Source organism: Rosa rugosa, chromosome 2, assembly GCF_958449725.1.
Source record: "Rosa rugosa chromosome 2, drRosRugo1.1, whole genome shotgun sequence".
Taxonomy (NCBI): Eukaryota; Viridiplantae; Streptophyta; class Magnoliopsida; order Rosales; family Rosaceae; genus Rosa; species Rosa rugosa.
This window is the reverse complement of record NC_084821.1, coordinates 65007770-65030302: the sequence shown is the minus strand read 5'-3', so window position 1 is coordinate 65030302 and position 22533 is coordinate 65007770. Positions and strand designations below refer to the sequence as shown.

At 40.6% G+C, this 22533-nt stretch overlaps 2 long non-coding RNA genes and 1 pseudogene across 2 annotated transcripts; all 3 read left to right on the top strand.

Moving 5' to 3' along the window:
* Positions 1–470: 470 nt before the first annotated feature.
* LOC133728630 (uncharacterized) lies at positions 471–1840 on the top strand. The gene is made up of 2 exons (XR_009855933.1): positions 471–534; positions 1569–1840. It is a non-coding gene; the product is annotated as an uncharacterized LOC133728630 (long non-coding RNA).
* Positions 1841–12991: 11151 nt separating this feature from the next.
* On the top strand, positions 12992–14378 carry LOC133729356 (2,3-bisphosphoglycerate-independent phosphoglycerate mutase-like; annotated as a pseudogene).
* A 1982-nt stretch (positions 14379–16360) lies between these two features.
* LOC133733706 (uncharacterized) lies at positions 16361–19269 on the top strand. The gene is made up of 3 exons (XR_009857847.1): positions 16361–17430; positions 17984–18062; positions 18993–19269. It is a non-coding gene; the product is annotated as an uncharacterized LOC133733706 (long non-coding RNA).
* The last annotated feature ends 3264 nt before the right edge of the window (positions 19270–22533 follow it).

Genomic DNA, 22533 nt, shown 5'->3' with positions numbered 1-22533 from the left:
TTGATATATTATATGCAATTTTTGGATATCGTATGATTAAGTTATGAATTTTTAAGTTTCGATCGATTTCGATCGTTAGATTTGTGATATGTGAAGTTAGGACCGTCAGATGGACTTGTAGTTTTGATATGATGATCTTATGACTGTCCCAGTGACTTTGTGTGGTCATGGGCGAAGATCCGACCGTTGGATCTTCGTATAAATGCAAAACAGTGATTAGGGAGGCGATTCGTGAGAATCCGTCCGTCGGATTTTCGTATAAAATTTTGAAGATGTTAGTAAGGACGATTCAGGAAGATCCGACCGTTGGATCTTCGTGATGATTTTTGGAGGGTGATCCTAAGGGCGATCCGTGAGGATCCGACCGTTGGATCATCATTTAATTTCGATCCGACCGTTGGATTGTCGTTTGAATATGTTTTTGAGTTATTGGCTAAGTTAAGGTCATGTGTGATTAGGTGATTGACGTCCTCCCTTGGGTGAGCGATTTCGGTGTGTATTGTGTTAAACTGAAGACGCAGCGGGAATATCGAGGTGAGTAAAATCGCACATGGTTCCTTCATGAACCGAAATTTAGTGATTTATATTGAATTATAAAGGTGTGGAAAATTGTTTTAAGAAAATAAAGATTTGTTTTGAAATAATATGAACTTGATCGACTACGGTTCATAAGGCTACTACTCACAGGTAAGGAAAATGAATTTAAGTATAAAAATGAATTTCTTGTTTTTATTGCATGTGAACTATAGATGGTATTAGTAGTCACTCTTGTGTAGGTGATTACGTATATATATATATATATATTTACGTGAAATATATATTGAAAGTTATGACATTGTGTGATGTATTGAGTTGTTCGTGATAAAGAGTAGTTGAGTAAAGTGCGATAGTTGAAATGTGTAGACGAATTATATGTTAGTGTCAAGTGTTCTCATCGTGTGTCGATGATGGTGTCAAGTATTCTCATCGTGTGTCGATGATTGTGGCAAGTGTTCTCATCGTGTGTCGATGAAAGTGCCCAGTATTTTCATCGTGTGTCGATGATTGTGGCAAGTGTTCTCATCGTGTGTCGATGAAAGTGCCAAGTATTTTCATCGTGTGTCGATGATTGTGGCAAGTGTTTTCATCGTGCGTCGATGATAGTGGCAGGTGTCTTCATCGTGTGTCGATGATTATGACACGTATTATCGTAAGATTGAACCTTGGCCAAGGTGACAGGTTACAATTCAGTTAGAGCTCTAGTCTGTCTGCCATCATACTGTTTGAGGGATAACCTCAAGTTTTTATGTGTCTTTGAGTATGACATGCTGCGTGGAGGGGTTTTTATAACTATCATATACCCTTGAGTATATACTGGAAAGGGAAAGTTTAGTTGTTTGGATGGTCATGGTGAGATGTGAGTTGATTGATGTTTGAAGTGACGTTGTGCACTTCAATTTTTATACTAAGAATCACTTAAATTGATTTGTTCTTTAAAGTCGTGCAATTCCTTGTTTACTCATACGGGCTGTCAAAAGCTTACCGGGTTTGTGTTGTTGCAATCCCGGTACACTATTCAAATTGTGTAGCGGGTAATCCTACAGGTCAAGAGAATCAGGACGGAGATCGAGCTGCGTAGAGTAGCTGCAATTGTGTCAATCTGAATTGCTTTGTGAGCCGGTGAGGTGTGTTATGCTCATTTAGAGCTTTACAATATTTCTTGTGAGAGTGAATTGTAATAATGAACTCGAGGTTTCGAGATTTGAAGTTTGTGTATCGTGTGGTGAGGTTGTTTTGAGAAAAAAATTCAGAACGTTTATTTGATTAAGTGGTTTAATTCATGTTTCGGATTTGAACTTATTATTCAAAATTCGGGGCGTGACAGTTTGGTATCAGAGCGTAAGGTACATATTTGGTGATAATCAATACTTCCCGAGTGATGGCCCGTCTGCAGCGGATCCCCATCATATACTCTTCGGTATTGGTATAATCATTGGGTATGTCTTAGTATGGGGTCTAGACAGCGTGTATGTCCGTAGGACGGTAGAGTTGCCTTCTAAGTTCGTATTAGAATAAGTTTAGTTTCCGCGAGTTGTGATCTTCGAGGAATGGAAACCTCCGGATTTAACTCTGATGAGTCAGTGAGGATTGTTTATGGAAATGAGTTTCCTTTTGTATGTAGAAGTGTTTGGTTGAAGGCATAGTGTGGACCTATGCTCGTATCTGATGTGGATACGAGTATTAATTGATAGTAATTTTGCCTTCTTAAGTTGGACATACAGATGCATTTGAATAGATTCTAGACTCATGTGGAGTTGTGAGTAGTGTTGCGGTTAGGGAAGAAATTATTGTGGTTAATTCTTCCATGTGCTTGTAAGTTGTTGAGCAGAGTTTGAGGTGCGAGAACGGAGTTTGATCTCGTGTTTGAGTGATTGAGACGAACGACTATATATTTGAGTTCTCTTCGAGTACCTAAAATCTTAAGGGCTATTTGAAGTGGGACTAGTGGTAGTTTTAGTATTTCTAAATTTAAATCGAGATCCGAGGAACATGTTTTGTATACGTGGTTGATGTTGCGAGCATCATTTTGATTGATATTTTGCGTTTCACAAAGACAACTGGATTGGAAATTCTCCGTTTGGACACCTTGGTCTGTTGACCTGACTATGACTTGTGGACATAGTTTTATTTAAGTGAAGGAAATTGATTTTGTGAACTAGTTTTCTTAAGTTTTGGATCGTAGTATGGAGTTGGACTGAAGTGAATTTGAGGTTGTTTGTGTTTTAAGTTTAAGTAGGCGGGACACTTAAAGTTTTGAAATGGAGTTTGATCTTGGTCGGTAAATAATGGGGAGATTTAGAGTCAACTCTCTGTAAATGTTATTAGATGAGGGTGTGTTTCTGTGGTGATGGATTTTAGGAGAAATGGTTAAGTGCAATTTTGGGTATTGATTGTAGTGACATTGTTGGGTATCCATAGTGGTTCAAGTGAATTACTATGCGATATGGAGTTTGATTCGATTTCTGAATCGCTAAATGTTAGGGATTGAATTGTGGTGAGTTTTTGTTGAAGCAATTGATAGATGGAATTATCGAGATTCTATAAGAGTTGTAAGAGTAACTCTAAAGACGTGGGTTTTTCCTAGCTAACTCAGGATGTGTTTAGCTTTATAAATCCCTAATCCTATCGATGAAATTGTTTGTGTTTGGTTTGACTCAGAGGATACTAGCTAGACCTCGATGCGACTTAATTGATTGTTGGATTCTTTTTGAGTGATTGTTTTTATTGCATCATTATGAAAGATGTGTGCAGTAGAGTTGTTTATGGTTTTGAAAATAGTATTGGGTGACCAAGGTTCGATCCTTGGTGTTGTTGTTGGTTAAACAAAAAGAAAAGAAAACATGCACACCATCTTATTGATTTAATATTACAAAAAGGAAATTGGAACTACGCTATACTAAGCCTAATCAGTAGCTCCGGATGGGTTGAGGCTGAGCTCAAGAGAAACTGGAGATCCACGGTTGTAACCGCCTGAGCCACCGAAATAGTAATCATATGCGCTACCTTCCTCGGAAGTAGTCTTCGGGTTACCATAGACGTCCTCGCCGTGCACGGGGAACAGAGGAAGAGTTTCAAACTCCTGGCGAACTCCTACTCGTTGTTCCATGGAAGATTGTCCTCCTGTTGTGCCAAAAGAGTTGTACTGGTATTAGTATTGAAGGGTGAGGAAGATTATGAAACAAAATTTAAGTAAATAAATCCTTCATTACCAGTAGAAGCAGTGGAACCAAAATTGAGATCAATGGATCCACCAGCACCAGTAGAATTAGTGGACCCAAAATTGATGTCAATGGATCCACCAGCTGGCCCAAAATTGATGTCGATGGATCCACCAGCACCAGTAGAACCAGTAGACCCAAAATTGAGATCAATGGATCCACCAGTACTAGGAGAACTAGTTCCCATGGGCACTTGAGCAGCCTGATTGCACATCTTCATCTGCTTCTCTCGAGTCCTGACGTTCTGGAACCAAAAGTAAATGTTCTTGCCCTCAACCTGTCCATACTGTTGCAGCTGGAGACAGATCTCGTGAATATGCTCTGTAGTTGGGGTCTTAACTCCCTTGTCGTAGTAAAGATCCTTGAGGATTCTTATTTGATCTGGAGTAGGAATCCACCTGGTACGGCTTCGCCAGAAATCCGTGTTGGCACTACTCCCGGCTGCTTGGTTGTTTCCTACATCCTCGATTTGTTGCTGGGTTTGTAGCTCCATTAGTTGCAGAGTTCGTGGTTCCATGGTGATGAGTTGAGAGGAAGTGTAAATTGAAGAACGAAGTTGTTGAGTGTTTGTGGGAGATTGACCTTAGAAGGATTAAGGTTGATGAAGGGGTGTTGGAGATCTGAAAGTTCAGAGAAAAGAAGAGATTGAATCTACCAGATGGAAGAGAAGATCGGGAGGAGAAGGATTGAAATTGATGAAGAAAGGATTTGAGTTTCGAGAGGAAGGCTAAAGAGTTTGAGAGAGAATGGCTGGGGAAAATTTCTTTTCTTTGGTGTGAACAGTTTTTCTCCAGAATGCACCCATTTATAGAACAAGGTGAGCAGATCTCCACCGTTGGATGGACGATCTCTGAGATTCAATCTACGCGTTGGATTAAAGTCGCCCCGAAACCCGGAAAAGCTGTTGGCGCATGTTGAGCGTGTAAGGGGACATGCCGAATCTCGAGGCGCTGTGGCAGACAGCTTTCGCCGAAAGTGATCTGCTTTCCGTAAATCACGGAAGAGACGTGTCGTGGCACGTGGAGTGTACCGACAGTTTGTTTTTATTCTATCGCTTATGATAGAATAAATAAAAGGAGTTGCATGGATAGTAACGAGAGCAGCTGGTGCTCTAGTGGTTGAAGAGCAAAGCTCTTGTACAAGAGGTCAGAGGTTCGAACCTTGCCTCTCGTTTATTTTTATTATGTTCGCTTATGACATAATAAGTATAACATTTGTACACATTATATTAAGCACAGCTTGTGCTCCAGTGGTTGGGGACAAAGGTTTCGTGCAGCAGGTTGAGGTTTCGAACCTTGCCTCCCCCGTTATTTTATTTATGTCGCTTATGACATAATAAATATAACACGTGAGCATATATTAATGAAGGCAGCTCTTGCTTCAGTGATTAGGAGCAAAACCTTCGTGTTCGAGGTCGAGAGTTCGAACCTTGCCTCCTACAAATATTTTTGGATCTCGTATATGCTTGATATACGGACGCATATACGGTATGCATACATATATACGGTTTGTACGGTATGCATACGTATATACGGTTTGTACGGTATACATATGTATATACGGTCTATACGGTATGCATACATATATACGATATACCTACGGTATGTACAATTTCATACCGTAGTCGAGCTGAAAGTTGGTGGGCCGATTGGTAGGCCCAAATAGTAAGCCCAATTGTTCGGCCGATTGGTAGGCCCAAATAGTAAGCCCAATTGTTCGGCCCGAATGGTAGGCCCAAATGTTAAACCAAATTGGTTCGGGCCGGTTCGAAATGTGGATGGTTCGGTTTCTTCGGCCCAATTGGCCAGCCCTAATGCCTAGCCCAAGGATTGAGCAAGCCCAAGTCATCATCACTGGGTGACATGTTTTATTGGCGTGCTTTTGAGAATGATTTGTTTTGAGTGATGCTAATTGAGTAGCGAAACGCTTTGTGGGAGTGTTTACTGTGCTTGTATGCCAGTACAGGATGACGATCTGTGTGAAAACAGCTATATGTGCAACGTCACGTGGTGATTTGAGTGTGGGTTGCTTGAGGCAATTGTTGTGTTGAAAATTTGAGAAATGATGCGGTGAAGGAATGTCATGTTGATGACTTAAGTGGGAATGAGGATTTCATCTGTGAATTCTTGTTGTGTGAGTTTACGTTTGTGATGAAAGGATTTAGTGGCCATAGGAATGTATTTTTATACAAAGGGCTGTGGCTTTGTCGATTACTACAGTTTTGGGAAAGATGGAGATTCGATGGTTAGGTTAACCGTAATCGAGAGCAATTAACTTGCGCTTAAATTTCGTGACGAAATTTCTTTAAGGAGGGTAGATTGTAATAACCGGTTTTTCTTTTAACCAAAACAGTTGGTGGCAAACACCTTTGTTAAAAGGAAGGGTGTTCCTTGATTCAAGGCCGGTGTCTTAATCATCATTCATGATTATGCATAATTGAATAATCATTCAATCATACCAGACAACTCTCTCTCACTCTCTCTGTCTCACGTCCGAAAACCATCCAAGAAACAGAGCAATCTTCATCAACTCATCTCTCCCTCCACCGACCACCAATCAAGACCAGACCAGTTCCTATAGTTCCACCTCATTCTTGCGCAGCTACCAGTGGCAACCTTGCACCGCAACACGGCCGGCAGTGGCGGCGGAGGACACGGTTCCGTTTTGAGCTCGATTTGGTTCTATCTCGATATCTTGAGCTACAGGCCGCCAATTCTCTTGATTCTTGTCTCATTGGATTCGCCTCAACTTTCTGAACAAGCACCAAGAAGGACCAGACCTGGGTAGAACGATTTCACGTTCATCGGAGCTCGACTGGTTTAGATCGACAAACAACCCTTCGATCCGTGTATCTCGAGTTACAGACCACCTCTTTATGTGATTCTTGGCTTAGTGAGTTCTTCTTGAAGTTCTGAACAACTCTCCAGAAGGAATCGAAGCGTTTCGTTGAAGTTTTTACGTCGAAACTCAAGCTCGCCGGATTCTGGAATTTTTCCGACCACCGAAGCTTTCGATCGGTATATCTCGAGCTACAGACCATATTTTTCTGTGATTCTTGAACCAATGAGTTCACCTTGAGTTTCTTAACAACTCTCTAGAAGGGATCGAAGCCTGAAATTGAAGTTTTGACGTCGAAATCAAGCCTTGCCGGATTCTGCAAATTTCGCCGGATTCTGGAAATTTTCCGGCCACCTCAACTGTTTTAGGTAATTTCAACCACTTCCGGTCATTTTCAGCTTACATGGTAGTTATGAAAGTTGTTAAGCATGATGAGAGGAAGAGGAGCAGCCCGGCCCCGACACCATTGGCGGTGGTCGGCGGCGGCTCTGCCACTAATTCCGGCGGCCCTTTCCGGCCACCTCCGGGGGTCAAAAATATAGTTTCTGTACATTTTTAGATTCTATATTTCAATACGATCATCTTGATATATTATATGCAATTTTTGGATATCGTATGATTAAGTTATGAATTTTTAAGTTTCGATCGATTTCGATCGTTAGATTTGTGATATGTGAAGTTAGGACCGTCAGATGGACTTGTAGTTTTGATATGATGATCTTATGACTGTCCCAGTGACTTTGTGTGGTCATGGGCGAAGATCCGACCGTTGGATCTTCGTATAAATGCAAAACAGTGATTAGGGAGGCGATTCGTGAGAATCCGTCCGTCGGATTTTCGTATAAAATTTTGAAGATGTTAGTAAGGACGATTCAGGAAGATCCGACCGTTGGATCTTCGTGATGATTTTTGGAGGGTGATCCTAAGGGCGATCCGTGAGGATCCGACCGTTGGATCATCATTTAATTTCGATCCGACCGTTGGATTGTCGTTTGAATATGTTTTTGAGTTATTGGCTAAGTTAAGGTCATGTGTGATTAGGTGATTGACGTCCTCCCTTGGGTGAGCGATTTCGGTGTGTATTGTGTTAAACTGAAGACGCAGCGGGAATATCGAGGTGAGTAAAATCGCACATGGTTCCTTCATGAACCGAAATTTAGTGATTTATATTGAATTATAAAGGTGTGGAAAATTGTTTTAAGAAAATAAAGATTTGTTTTGAAATAATATGAACTTGATCGACTACGGTTCATAAGGCTACTACTCACAGGTAAGGAAAATGAATTTAAGTATAAAAATGAATTTCTTGTTTTTATTGCATGTGAACTATAGATGGTATTAGTAGTCACTCTTGTGTAGGTGATTACGTATATATATATATATATATTTACGTGAAATATATATTGAAAGTTATGACATTGTGTGATGTATTGAGTTGTTCGTGATAAAGAGTAGTTGAGTAAAGTGCGATAGTTGAAATGTGTAGACGAATTATATGTTAGTGTCAAGTGTTCTCATCGTGTGTCGATGATGGTGTCAAGTATTCTCATCGTGTGTCGATGATTGTGGCAAGTGTTCTCATCGTGTGTCGATGAAAGTGCCCAGTATTTTCATCGTGTGTCGATGATTGTGGCAAGTGTTCTCATCGTGTGTCGATGAAAGTGCCAAGTATTTTCATCGTGTGTCGATGATTGTGGCAAGTGTTTTCATCGTGCGTCGATGATAGTGGCAGGTGTCTTCATCGTGTGTCGATGATTATGACACGTATTATCGTAAGATTGAACCTTGGCCAAGGTGACAGGTTACAATTCAGTTAGAGCTCTAGTCTGTCTGCCATCATACTGTTTGAGGGATAACCTCAAGTTTTTATGTGTCTTTGAGTATGACATGCTGCGTGGAGGGGTTTTTATAACTATCATATACCCTTGAGTATATACTGGAAAGGGAAAGTTTAGTTGTTTGGATGGTCATGGTGAGATGTGAGTTGATTGATGTTTGAAGTGACGTTGTGCACTTCAATTTTTATACTAAGAATCACTTAAATTGATTTGTTCTTTAAAGTCGTGCAATTCCTTGTTTACTCATACGGGCTGTCAAAAGCTTACCGGGTTTGTGTTGTTGCAATCCCGGTACACTATTCAAATTGTGTAGCGGGTAATCCTACAGGTCAAGAGAATCAGGACGGAGATCGAGCTGCGTAGAGTAGCTGCAATTGTGTCAATCTGAATTGCTTTGTGAGCCGGTGAGGTGTGTTATGCTCATTTAGAGCTTTACAATATTTCTTGTGAGAGTGAATTGTAATAATGAACTCGAGGTTTCGAGATTTGAAGTTTGTGTATCGTGTGGTGAGGTTGTTTTGAGAAAAAAATTCAGAACGTTTATTTGATTAAGTGGTTTAATTCATGTTTCGGATTTGAACTTATTATTCAAAATTCGGGGCGTGACAGCTAGAGCCCTTAAGTGTGTGTTTGTGGGGTATGGTTCTCATCAGAAAGGTTACAAATGTTATCATCCTCAATCCCAGAAGTTTTATGTCACCATGGATGTTACGTTCAGTGAAGATGCATGTTATTTTTTGCCTCCTGTGACTCCTTGTCAGGGGGAGAAGTCTTGTTATTATGAAGATTTGTTTAGTGGGCAAGATGGGAGACTCGCATCCGAGTTCTCGAGGCTGGAGTGTTTGGGAACGGAACTTGGAAAAGAGGACAGCAGCCCACCGAACAGAGAAGAGAATTTGGGTAGTCAGCTACTGACCAGTCTACCGGATCAGTCTGACCGGTCGGCCGGAGAGGAAGTTCCCGATTCTGTTTCCAATGAAATTCCCGATGTCGCCAATGCCGTTTTGAACAGTTCTTCTGACTCTCCCTCTCCTTCAGTGGTCTCATCTACTCAATCATCACCCGAGGTATGTTCTAATCCTTCTTTATCTAATACTCCTTCTGTGTTAGCTAGTGTTCCTTCTTCTGTGTCAGATATTGTTCCCACCAAAACTCTGTCTAGTCCTTCTGTTTCAGCTAGTCTGCTAGTGTTCTTTTTTTTGTGTCAGATATTGTTCCCACCAAAACTCTGCCTAGTCGTTCCACCCGTGGTCAACCCCCAAAGCACTATGAACCTACTCTAAGTGCAAAAGCTAAATACCCCGTAGCTAATTATGTGTCGACCCATAGACTGTCTAAACCGTATGTAGCCTTTGTGAATCAATTATCTTCTATGTCTCTCCCTAGTAAAGTGCAGGATGCAATGAGGGATGAGAAGTGGATGCAAGCAATGACAGTCGAAATGGATGCTCTTGAGAAGAATTGTACGTGGGAGCTAGTATCATTACCACCCGGGAAGAAGACAGTTGGTTGTCGGTGGGTGTATACCGTGAAACACAATTCAGATGGATCGGTGGACAGGTACAAGGCAAGACTAGTGGCTAAAGGCTATACTCAGAAGGATGGAATGGATTATGATAAGACATTTGCACCAGTGGCCAAAATTAACACAATTCGGGTACTTCTTTCGTTAGCTGCTAATCTTGATTGGCCTTTACAACAGTTTGATGTTAAGAATGCATTCTTGCATGGTGATCTGCATGAAGAGGTTTATATGGATTTGCCTCCTGGATATGGTACTTCTACTGGAGAGCAGGTGGTGTGCAGATTGAAAAAATCTATTTATGGTTTGAAGCAGTCTCCCAGAGCTTGGTTTGGCAGGTTCACCAAGTTCATGAAGAAAATTGGGTACCGGCAAAGCAATTCAGATCACACCTTGTTCCTTAAACATCGGTGTGGTAAAGTGACTGCCTTGATTATTTATGTTGATGACATGGTTGTGATAGGTGATGACTTTGAGGAGATTCAAACGTTATAAGGTCAGTTATCATTAGAATTTGAGATGAAAGATTTGGGTAATTTGAAATATTTCTTGGGAATTGAAGTTGCTCGTGGGAAGGATTGTATTGTGTTGAGTCAGAGGAAGTATGTTCTCGACTTGCTGGCAGAAACAGGTATGCTTGACTGTCAACCTGTTGATACTCTTATTGAGCAAAACCATCGGTTAGCAGAGTACTTGGATCAAGTACCTACGAATAAAGCAAGCTACCAAAGGTTAGTTGGCCGGTTGATTTATTTATCCCACACTAGACCAGATTTAGCCTATGCAATTAGTGTGGTGAGTCAGTTTATGCATAATCCCAGTAAGACTCATATGGATGCTGTATTTCGTATTTTGTGGTATTTAAAGTCTGCTCCAGGGAAGGGATTACTCTTTTCAAAACATAGTTACTTGGATGTTTCCGGGTACACAGACGCGGACTGGGCAGGTAATATTACAAATCGCAGGTCCACTTCGGGCTACTTCACATTTGTGGGTGGTAACTTGGTTACTTGGAAGAGCAAGAAACAGAAGGTGGTGGCTCGTTCTAGTGCAGAAGCAGAGTATAGAGGAATGGCCAGAGGACTTTGTGAGATGTTGTGGTTGAGAAATTTGTTGAGGGATTTGGGGGGGGGTTCAGGCAAAAAAAGGCTATGTCGCTTTATTGTGATAATAAGGCTACAATTGAAATTGCTCACAATCCTGTTCAGCATGATCGCACGAAGCATGTGGAGGTAGATCGACACTTCATTAAAGAGAAGCTGGATGGACAGATAATTATGTTTCCCTTCGTTCCTACTGAAGAACAGTTGGCGGATATTCTTACAAAGGCTCTCTCAAGTAAAGCCTTCTATGACTCACTTGACAAGTTGGGCATCCGTGATCTGTATGCACCAACTTGAGGGGAAGTGTTGGCGTGAGTCATGCCATGTAATTAGGATTGTGAATATTGAGTATTATTAGGATTATTCTGTTGTAATTAGTTTCCTAATAGGTCTTGATGTTTCTTGTATATATACTCCGTTCGGAAAAGGTAAATATTACATCTGAAAATTCCAATCTCTTTGTTCCTTTGTTCTATTTGACTATCTCATGGTAAGAACAAAACTCATTTGAATTCAATTTATAAGAACAAAAACCTAGAAAATAGAAAGTATTCGACAATAACAAATCTCATATGAGATTATGATGATTCTTCATAGATGTAGGATTCTGCAAGTGTTTCAAGGACTACTCAAGAGGATTCTTGAAGCTCCAAAACGGATATAACAATTTCATCATGGAGAATGGAAGTTGCTGGTAGTTGTTTTATAACCAGATGAGAATCAAAGACCAGATTGATACGAGAGAAAGAGAGACAGAGAGAGACGGGGTCTGCTGTTGCTTTCTGAAAGTTGGGCTTTTGCAAATTTTTCATCTCAGCCATCAGATTTTATTAAGATGACGTGGCAGGCTCTCATAAAAATCCAAACAGATCTTAGCATTATATCTTCTAGCAGAGAATCCAAGTCCATCACAATTAACATTTTCTCCAGCCTCGCTCTTTTGACTATTTGGTTTCTTCTGGTTTCGTCGTATCCCCTTTGTTGTCACCCTTCAATGGGAAGAAAGAAATTAATGAAGGACTTTAGGTTAAAGACAAACCTTGAACTAGCTAGCTACCACGTATTGATTTCAGGAAAGATGGGGAGTTAGGCTGCGTTTGGGGGGGGGGGGGGGGGGGGTAAGCAGAAGAGGTAGAACCGTTTGGTAACTCAGCTTATCCTCAGCTTTTGGAAAAAGCTGCTGCGGCTTCTATCGAAAAGGAGAAGCAGGCTCCCCCCTGCTTTTAGAAGCCAGAAGCTGCTTTGAGTATTGTGGCGCTAGTTATTGTATATTAATGAAGTTTTGCTAATACCGGTTTCTACCCTCCGTTGGTTGAACCAATTACACTCGATTGCCATGAAACCCTCTATTGATATCTAGATGCCGCATCAGTCTCTCGTTCTCCCTCTGATCACATACGCCGCATCAATCTCTCTCCCTCTAACGCTGCCTCACTTGAATCGAAGCCTCAATCAAGCAAGGCTACTTGGCAGTTTGGATATTCAGGTTAGTTGGGACATCTGGAAGGAGGAGCATGTCAGTCTCTCTCCCTCTGCTTCGTTCTTATCTTTAATCAAATTGTTGTTATTTGTTTTGATTTTCGTAGTTATGGGAATGATTATCAAAATGGTTAAGTGAATTTGTATGGGCTGTGATGAACTTGATGCACTTTCAATTGTCCCGTTTGAGGTTAATTGAATACACAGGAAAATTTGAGAATGTTTATGGCTGAAGGAATAGTATCATACTTGACGTGTTTTCTTTTTTGGTCCCCCATTTGCAGTAGCACCTGGATTAGAATTCCAGGTCATCTTTACATGTTGGCTACCCTTCCCACATCATGTGGACCATTAACTGTTTAGTCGACCCTATGGATGAAAGATTCATACTCAAATATTTGTACTTGATATGGTTGTGAAGTTGACCTCATGAATTTAACCATACAATAAAGTATGTTTATATGATTGATGTTTTGTATTGTACAGAATGACCGGTCAGTTGTAAAACGAGGCTGGGATCGATGCCCAAGTTCTCGGTGAAGCCCCCTATAAATTTAAGAATGTTGTTGAAGCTATCAAGACATTGAGAGCAGAACCAAATGCCAATGACCAGTATCTACCTCCTTTTGTTATTGTTGATGACAGTGGAAAGCCTGTGGGCCCAATAGTTGATGGTGATGCTGTTGTAACATTCAACTTCCGAGCAGATCGTATGGTCATGGCTGCTAAGGCATTTGAGTATGCAGATTTTGATAAATTCGATAGAGTTCGAGTTCCTAAAATCCACTATGCTGGTATGCTTCAGTATGATGGTGAACTGAAGCTTCCAACCCGTTACCTTGTAGAACCCCCAGAGATTGATAGAACATCCGGGGAATATCTAACTTACAACGGTGTCCGTACTTTGCCTGCAGGTGAATTTTAAGTACCGAGTTGGTTATTGTCACTACTTTCTGCAAAGCATTGTAGGACTTTTCTTTCCCTCCAATGTAAATGTGTGTTTTGTCATCTGTATTGCGACAGTTTGGTTTTGGGTTTGGGACAAGGGTCACATATTGGAATTGGAAGGATTTGACAATCAATGTGTCATTCTGTGTTTATCAAATTTATTTTATTTTTCTTGAAGCTTGTTTTTACTCAAACAAAATTTAGTTTCTGTAAAATAAAATTTAACAAATTTTCTTATTTGAACTCTTCCTTCCTCTTTGAATTTTAGGCTTCCTACTCATTTGACCCTTTTCTTTACTTTCTCTTGTTTTTTGTATGCACAGTGAGACATGGTGGGGCATACTGGTGACATTGAGGCCACAATTGTTGCTTGCAAGGCTGCTGATCAAGCTGTCAAGGTATGATTGATATAGTTTTCTGTAATTTTCTTTAAAGTTAGTTTTGAAGAAATGGTGACGAATTTTTGATATGGATATCTGATGGTTTTGTATTTAATCAAGTTGAAAAATGAAAAGAAACCTACTGATTATTGTAGTGTCACCAGTTCTTTCTTGATTTTATTTATTATTATTTTTTTTTATCAAACCAGTTCTGTCTTATTGAGTCCCATGATTTGGCATATGTTGTACTTTCAATCCCTGTCTGTCTTGAAAAGGTTTTCGTATCTTACTGAGATACTATTTTCTGGTTGCAGATGATTCTTGATGCGGTAGAGCAAGTGGGTGGAATTTATGTTGTTACAGCTGATCATGGTAATGCCGAGGATATGGTGAAGAGAAATAAGACCGGGCAACCTCTTCTTGACAAGAGTGGCAACATCCAAATCCTTACCTCCCACACTCTTCAACCAGTAAGTTACTCAATCTTTAGGAAATGAAAGTTTTGGCCTTTAGCTTCAGCAAACATCTGTATAGACATTGCATCTTGTAAGTTTCAGTCATCAAAATTACTGTCCACTTTCGCAGGTTTTAATTTATGGTTTTGTTTTTCTTTGTTAAGGTTCCCAGATCCAATCGGGCGAGATTTCAATTTCGAAGCAACTCCGAAAGGCATTTTCAGTAATCAAATTGGTTAAACATGCACTGAATCTAGAACTTAAACCCAGAAAAAATAAGCGATTCCAGATCGAAAAATGTGAAAATTCAAGCAAAGCTTATAACTTTAATAAGGCCAGTAGGTGGCAATGGCAGAGGTAAATGATAGCCAAGCTCATCTCTTCTTCTTCGAGCAAAAATTGCAGCTAGCCTTATCCATTTAATTTTTTTTTCCTTCACACAGAACCACTCAATTCCTTCTCTTGCTCTTAGCCACAGATCGCGACCAACCCATTTTTTCTATTCCCTCATCTTCTTTTCTTTCTCTCAGGTACTAACACAGCTACCACTTTATTTCTTTTCTTTACCCATCCACCCCCATCACTCTATCTTCTACATTTCTCCTCTTAATTTCGTTCATTTGTATATATTTTCAATTTTTGGGTCTCCTCCACAGCACCAGTAGCAGTTCCGGCTATAATCCCAGTATCCAATCCCGGAGATGACGTCGACGGGGTGGTCGTAGGCGGATTCTGGCTACAACAACTCTCACATCATTGTTGATCCGGCTACAGCAACGCGAGCGGGATGAGCGCAACTCGACCGGATCAAGGCGGTAACTGCTCGAGCTAATTTCGGGTGCAAATTCAGGGGTCTCGGTGGTGAAAACTCAGGGTTCCAACCGGCAGCTATTGAGTGAGTCGTTGAGATTGGGATTTGGGAACCCCGGACGGTTTGGTCGAACCTCACCCCATTCATTATATATGGGTTGTCATCGGGGTGAGAGAGAAGATAAAAAGAGTTTTTATTTTTAAATTAAAGAGGGGTAAAAAATGGAAATAGGAAGATCAGTTTTATATGAGTTTTAATCCGGACACGTGGCAAGTTGAGAGTGAGTGTTGCTCATCCACACTCAAGGTGACTGTGAGCCTAGCAAGTAGAAAAGAATACTTCAATTCAGGGTTAATTCGATGATTCTATTCATCCCACAATGAGGGTATATATACAAGTACAAATGAGTAGTCTAACTCTAATAGGAAACAATCTTTCCATAATTACAGGATATCCTAATTAAATAAAAAACCTAATTACATACAGATTTACAGCGATTCTACACTCTCCCTCAAGTTGGTGCATAGATATCTATCATGCCCAACTTGTCAACTGAGCTATCAAATACCTTCCTAGACACTCCTTTAGTAAGAACATCAGCTAATTGCTCCTCTGAGTTTACAAATGGAAAGCGAATAACCTTTCTGTCAAGATTTTCTTTAATAAAATGACGGTCAACCTCCACATGCTTTGTTCTATCATGCTGAACTGGATTATGTGCAATCTCAATGGCATCTGTATTATCACAACGTAAATCCATAGGCTTTTTTAAGCTTGTATCCCAGGTCTTTCAAGACATTACGAATCCACAACATTTCACAGACTCCGTGTGCCATACCTCGAAACTCAGCTTCTGCACTTGATCTGGCAACAACTTTCTGTTTTTTTCTACGCCAAGTGACAAGGTTCCCTCCAACAAAAGTGAAGTACCCAGATGTAGAACGTCTGTCAGTTTTATCACCAGCCCAATCTGCATCTGTGTACCCAACAACTTCCAATTCATCTTTTTTCTGAAACAGTAACCCTTTACCTGGCGTCATCTTCAAGTACTTCAAAATACGAAAGACTGCATCCATATGCTCTTCACTAGGACAATGCATAAATTGACTAACAACACTTACAACATAATAAGCAATATCAGGTATAGTATGTGAAAGATAAATCAACCTTCCTACAAGACGTTGTGTAATACCCCGAAAAAATCTAAATTATTTTTCCGAGGACATTTTAGAAATGATTTCGTGGTCATGGGAGAAAGTATGAAGCTTGGAGGAGTGGTGAAATTGGTTCGAACAATTTTTATTCGAAAACTGAACGTTTTAGGGGAGGTCAAAGGAGTTGACTTTTTATACGTTCATAATTGGGGAAAACTTCCTTCATGAAAGTTGTAGAGCTCGTCGATACGATCTCGTGCATATGTGGTATGCAAAAATCAGAGTTCGTATGAATTAGTTATGATTTTTTTGAAAAAGTTTCCAGTTTAGTATAAAGCTGCCATTTTTGGAAATTACCAAAAATAATTTCAGTTCCATTTCTGGAAACCGAACTCTCTCTCTCTTGCGCGCGTCCGAGCCCAGAAAAAACAGAGCAAAGCTCTCCGGCCGAGTTCTCCCTCCTCCGGCCACCAATCGACACCAGACCACCTCCCTTGCCTTCGCCTCGACGCCGCCTACCTGCTAGACGTGATCACTTCCACCGGAACGGCCTCAAATCCGGCAGTCGGAGTCGCAAACTTTGAAACAAAAATCGGTCAACGCCGGTTTTCTCCTAGCTCCGGCCACCAAAACTCACGATCCTTAGCTCCCTGAACTCGCCTCAACCTTCTGATCATCATTCTAGAAGGATCGCACCTGGAGTGATCGGATTCACGTTCGTCGGAGCTCGCCAGATTCTGGAAATTTTCCACCACCACCGAAGCTTTTGATAGGTATATCTCGAGTTGTAGTGCATCGTTTTGAGTGATTCTTGAACTGGTAAACTCACCTTGAGTTTCTTAACAACTCTCTAGAAGGAATCGAAGCCTGAAATTGAAGTTTTGACGTCGAAATCAAGCCTTGCCGGATTCTGCAAAATTCTGGAATTTTTCCGACCACCGAAGCTTTCGATCGGTATATCTCGAGCTACAGACCATATTTTTCTGTGATTCTTGAACCAGTGAGTTCTTCTTGAGTTTCTTAACAACTCTTCAGAAGGAATCGAAGCCTTAAATTGACGTTTTTACGTCGAATTGGAGCTCGCCGTTTTCTGCAGTTTCTCGCCGGTTTCTGGAAAATTCTGGCCACCTTCATACTGTTCAAGGTAATTTTCGACCCCTTCCGGTCATTTTCAGACTTCGTGCTAGTTATGAAAGTTGTCAAGCATGATGAGAGGAAGAAGAGCAGCCCGGCCCCGACACCATTGGTGGTGGTCGGCGGCGGCTCTGCCACTAACTCCGGCGGCCCTTTCCGGCCACCTCCGGGGATCAAAAATATGGTTTCTGTACATTTTCAGATTCTATATTTCAATACGATCATTTCGATATATTATACGCAATTTTTGGATATCGTATGATTAAGTTATGAATTTTTAAGTTTAGATCGATTTCGATCGTTAGATTTGTGATCTGTGAAGTTAGTACCGTCAGATGGACTTGTAGTTTTGATATGATGATCTTATGACAGTCCCAGTGGCTTTGTGTAGTCATGGGCGAAGATCCGACCGTTGGATCTTCGTATAAATGCAAAACAGTGATTAGGAAGGCGATCCGTGAGGATCCGACCGTTGGATCATCATTTAATTTCAATCCGACCGTTGAATTGTCGTTTGATTATGTTTTTGAGTTATTTGCTAAGTTAAGGTCATGTTTGATTAGGTGATCGACGGTTTGATTTGGCGGACGATTCGTGAAATTGTATTTTGAGCTGTTAAGAAGACGCAGCGGGAATTTAGAGGTGAGTAAACCTCACGTGGTTCATATTACGAACCGAATAAATTTAATTACCTTATTTTGTCGTAATTGCGTGAAAATATTTATGGAATAAATATTTGTTTTAAAATCATATGGACTTGATCAACTACGGTCCATGGGTAAGTAAAATGATTTTTACTATACAAATGAATTTCTCGGTTTTATTGCATGTGAACTATAGTTGGTATTAGTGATTATCCCTGAGCGGATAATTACGTATATATATATTTACGTGATTATATATGAATGGTGTGACATTGAAGAGTGTGGAATTGGGATGATTAAATTATTATGAATTGACATGTGACTTACCATATTTATATGTGATGAACATGATTGATGAGTTCGTGTTAATATTCATGATTTACATTGGAGGATGTATAGAGTTAGAGAATGTAGGGTTCTGAGGATGAGGTGTCCGAAGTTCGACGGTTAAGGATAACCGGAGTGTTTGTGTGCTAAGGACGGGGATGTCCAAGGTGCGACGGTTTATTATTAACCGAAGTTGTGTGCTGAGGACGGGGATGTCCAAAGCGCGACGGTTTATTATTAACCGAAGTATATGGTGCTGAGGACGGGGATGTCCAAAGCGCGACGGTTATAGTGTTAACCGAAGTATTTTTGCCGTTGCTTGACCCTAGGCCAAGGTGTCAGAGGTAACGAGGCAGTTAGAGCTCTAACGTGTTATGGGATGGGACCAAAGTGGTGATAGTGTTGTGTGATAGGACCAAAGTGGTGATATTGAATTGGTTGACGTTTGCGTCGTGGATGTTGAGATTGTTGGTTGTGTTGTTGAGTTATAAGAATTGTAATTTAAAATCAACAGTTCTTTCTTGTTTACTCATACTGGCTGTAAAAAGCTTACCGGGTTTTGTGTTGTTGCAACTCCCGGTACACTATTCAAATTGTGTAGCGGGTAATCCTACAGGTCAGGAGAACCAGGACGGTGATCGGGCTGCTTAGAGTAGTGTTATGTGAATTACAGCATTATATTGTGAGGTTTGTTATGCTCATTTAGAGCTTTACGATTTTACTTTGTAAGAGTGAATTGTAATAATTAACTCGAGGTTTTCGAGTTTTGTGTTGAGTGGCGAGTGGTGTGTTTGTTTCTGAAAAAAAAAAATTCAGAACGTTATTTGTATTAATTGTTTATTCATGTTTCGGATTTGAATTTATTATTCAAAATTCGGGGCGTGACACGTTGATACCTCCCTTTATCAGTTGGAACTTGATTAGGATAGATAGCAAGTCCGTGATTCATCTCAATGGGTGTCTCGATGGGTCTGCAGTCCAGCATCCCCATTTCAGCAAGTAAATCAAGAACATATTTCCTCTATGAAAGTGAAATCCCCTTCTTAGACCTTGCAACTTCAATACCCAAAAAATACTTCAGTTGTCCCAGATCCTTCATTTCAAACTCCTTTGACAAATACTTTTGCAGTTCATTTATCTCTTTCGGATCATCCCCTGTAACAATCATGTCATCAACATACACAATAAGAGCTGTAATCTTACCACTCTTGCGCTTGATGAACAAGGTATGGTCAGAATTGCTCTGTCTGTATCCAAAGGCTTTCATGGACTTTGAAAATCTTCCAAACCAAGCTCTTGGAGACTGCTTCAGGCCATACAAAGACTTCTTCAATTTACACACTTTGCCAACGTCACTTGGGTAATTCTTAACACCTGGGGGCACATCCATGTACACTTCTTCTTCCAAATTCCCATTAAGAAACGCATTCTTCACATCAAACTGGTGCAAGGGCCAATCTTTGTTTGCTGCAAGTGAGATTAGAATCCGGACAGTATTAATCTTTGCCACAGGTGCAAAAGTCTCCTCATAATCAATCCCATAGCGTCGTGTATATCCTTTGGCAACCAACCTCGCCTTGTATCTATTAATAGTTCCATCTGCATTAAGCTTCACAGTAAATACCCAACGACATCCTCCAGTCTTCTTTCCAACCGGCATAGGTACTAGCTCCCATGTTGCATTCTTTTGAAGAGCTTCCAATTCTTCATTCATCGCCTTTGTCCATTTTGGATCAGTCAATGCATCCTGCACGTTACTAGGAATAGATACAGTAGATAATTGATCAACAACAAGTGCATGTGACCCAGAAATCCTATGGTTAGACATAAAATTAGCTATAGGGTATTTAGTTTTGGCTTTGATATCTGGTTCATATTGTTTCTTAGGAATTCCCTTAGTAACCCTTTGTGATTTCCTAGGTTCGACACTTTCTAACCCAGAAGACTCATTACAGTTAGAGGTGGCAAACGGGCCGTCCCGGCCCATTTTAAGCGGGCCTAGTCGTGCTTCGTGCCGTGCTTGCCGTGCTTGGGCCGGCCCATTTATTATCGTGTCGGGCTCATGCCGGCCAATTTACTTAAACATTAAGCCCGGCCCGGCCCATGGCCCGAGCCCATATCGTGCCGGGCCGTGCTCGTGTCAGGTCAATAACGGGCCGTGCTCGTGCCTACCCACTATAAAGTACGATTTTAAAATCTTAATTTGAACAAATAAACATTAATTTTATTTAACTATTTAGAAAATTAAAATAAATTAAGTTCGACAACGTTTTTCTTAATCTTAGCTTTTTAAGATTAGATTTCTAATAATTTTTTATATGCCACTATAAGAAAGAAAGAAAAAAAAAACTCAAAATATATTGTTTTTAGTATATTATTGTGAGATTAATCTTTATTAATATAATGAAGATTTAGTATCTATTATTTTTTCCTTCATTCTATAGTTGTATTATTATGAGATTAGTCTTTATTAATAAACATATATTTAATATTTAGAAAAAATACTTATGTCAAAACAAGGATATAATGTTTTGTTTCATTATTTTGACAATATAAAAGAAAGCATTGGTGGAATTGTCATGAGATTTTAAATAAAAATGTCTCATATTCAAATCTCATCATTGTAGTTTTTTAATATTTTTAAAAACAAAATGAAATTTTGTGTTTGTAACGGGCCGGCCCACAATATGTCGTGCTCGGGCAGTGCCGGGCCCATTACGGGCTCGGGCCGGGCCGAGTCAATGGGCCAATATTCTTAGGCCCAGCCTGACCCGTTATTCTAACGTGCTCGGGTCGTGCCGGGCCACTAACGTGCTTGGGCCGTGCCAGGCCGCTTTTAAGCGTGCCGGGCCCGTGCCGTGCTCGTGCTTAGTGGCTCGTTTGCCACCTCTAATTACAGTTTAGGGGTACCTGTGGTGGATCATTCTGACCGGGATCTTCAGTTGGTGATGCAGAAGGGGAAATATCTTGTGTGTGAGCTTCAGATATGTCTTGATTTTGATTCAAACTATCCAGAAAAGTTGTCTATTCTGTCTCGGAATTCACAACACTCTGTTCGGCAGTTACATTTTCTATTTCGGAATTCGCGACACATCGTTCGGCAGTCACATTCTGTTTGGCAGTCGCATTTTCTGTTTCGGAATTCGCAACACTTCGTTCGGCAGTCGCATTGTCTATTTCGGAATTTACAATGCTCTGTTCGACAACTGCATTTTTTGTTTCCGAATTTCTACCTTCAAATCTATCCTCCAAATTTTCCAAGTCTTCAAAGACATCAAAATCAATAATAGAACGAGGATTCGCTTCACAACCTCTCTCCCCCTGAAGGGAAGACTGAGAAGTTCCCCCTGAGTAATAAGGCTCGGATTCATGAAAAGCAACATCAAGAGAGACATGTATAGTGCCAGTAAGAGGATTATAACATCGATAACCCTTCTGGAAGTCAGCATAACCAACAAAGATACACTTACGGGCACGGGGATCAAGCTTGTTGCGTTGAGGCTTGGGAATATGAACATAGGCTGTGCACCCAAAACCCGGGGCTCCAAATTAGGCATAGAAGGGATGGTCAAAAGTGTATGAAGCTTCTGATGAGGATTCTGAAACTCAATCACCCGTGAAGGAGTACGGTTGATAAGATATACTGCTGATTTTACTACTGCTTCTCCCCAATAGGACCGAGGTACATTCATGCCAAACAAGGAAGCACGAACAACTTCCATCAATTGCCTGTTCTTCCGTTCTGCTAAACCATTCTGTTGAGGAGTATAAGAATTGGAGGTTTGATGACGAATTCCATGTGACCGGCAAAACTCAATCATAGGGTCATTCACAAACTCTCCACCATTGTCAGACTGAAACACTCTAATGGATTTTTGATACTGAGTTGCCACCATTTTGTGAAATTCGGTAAACATCCCAAATACATCACTCTTATTCTTTAGTAATGATACCTATGTCATGCGAGTACAATTATCAATAAACGTTACATAATATCGAGCTCCAGAAAGAGAAGGAATTTTCGCAGGACCCCAGACATCAGAGTGAATTTTCATAAAAGGAACAGGACTTTTATTAAGACTTGGTGAATATGAAACACGATGGCTCTTGGCTAGTTCACAAATGTCACAATGGAAATCCAA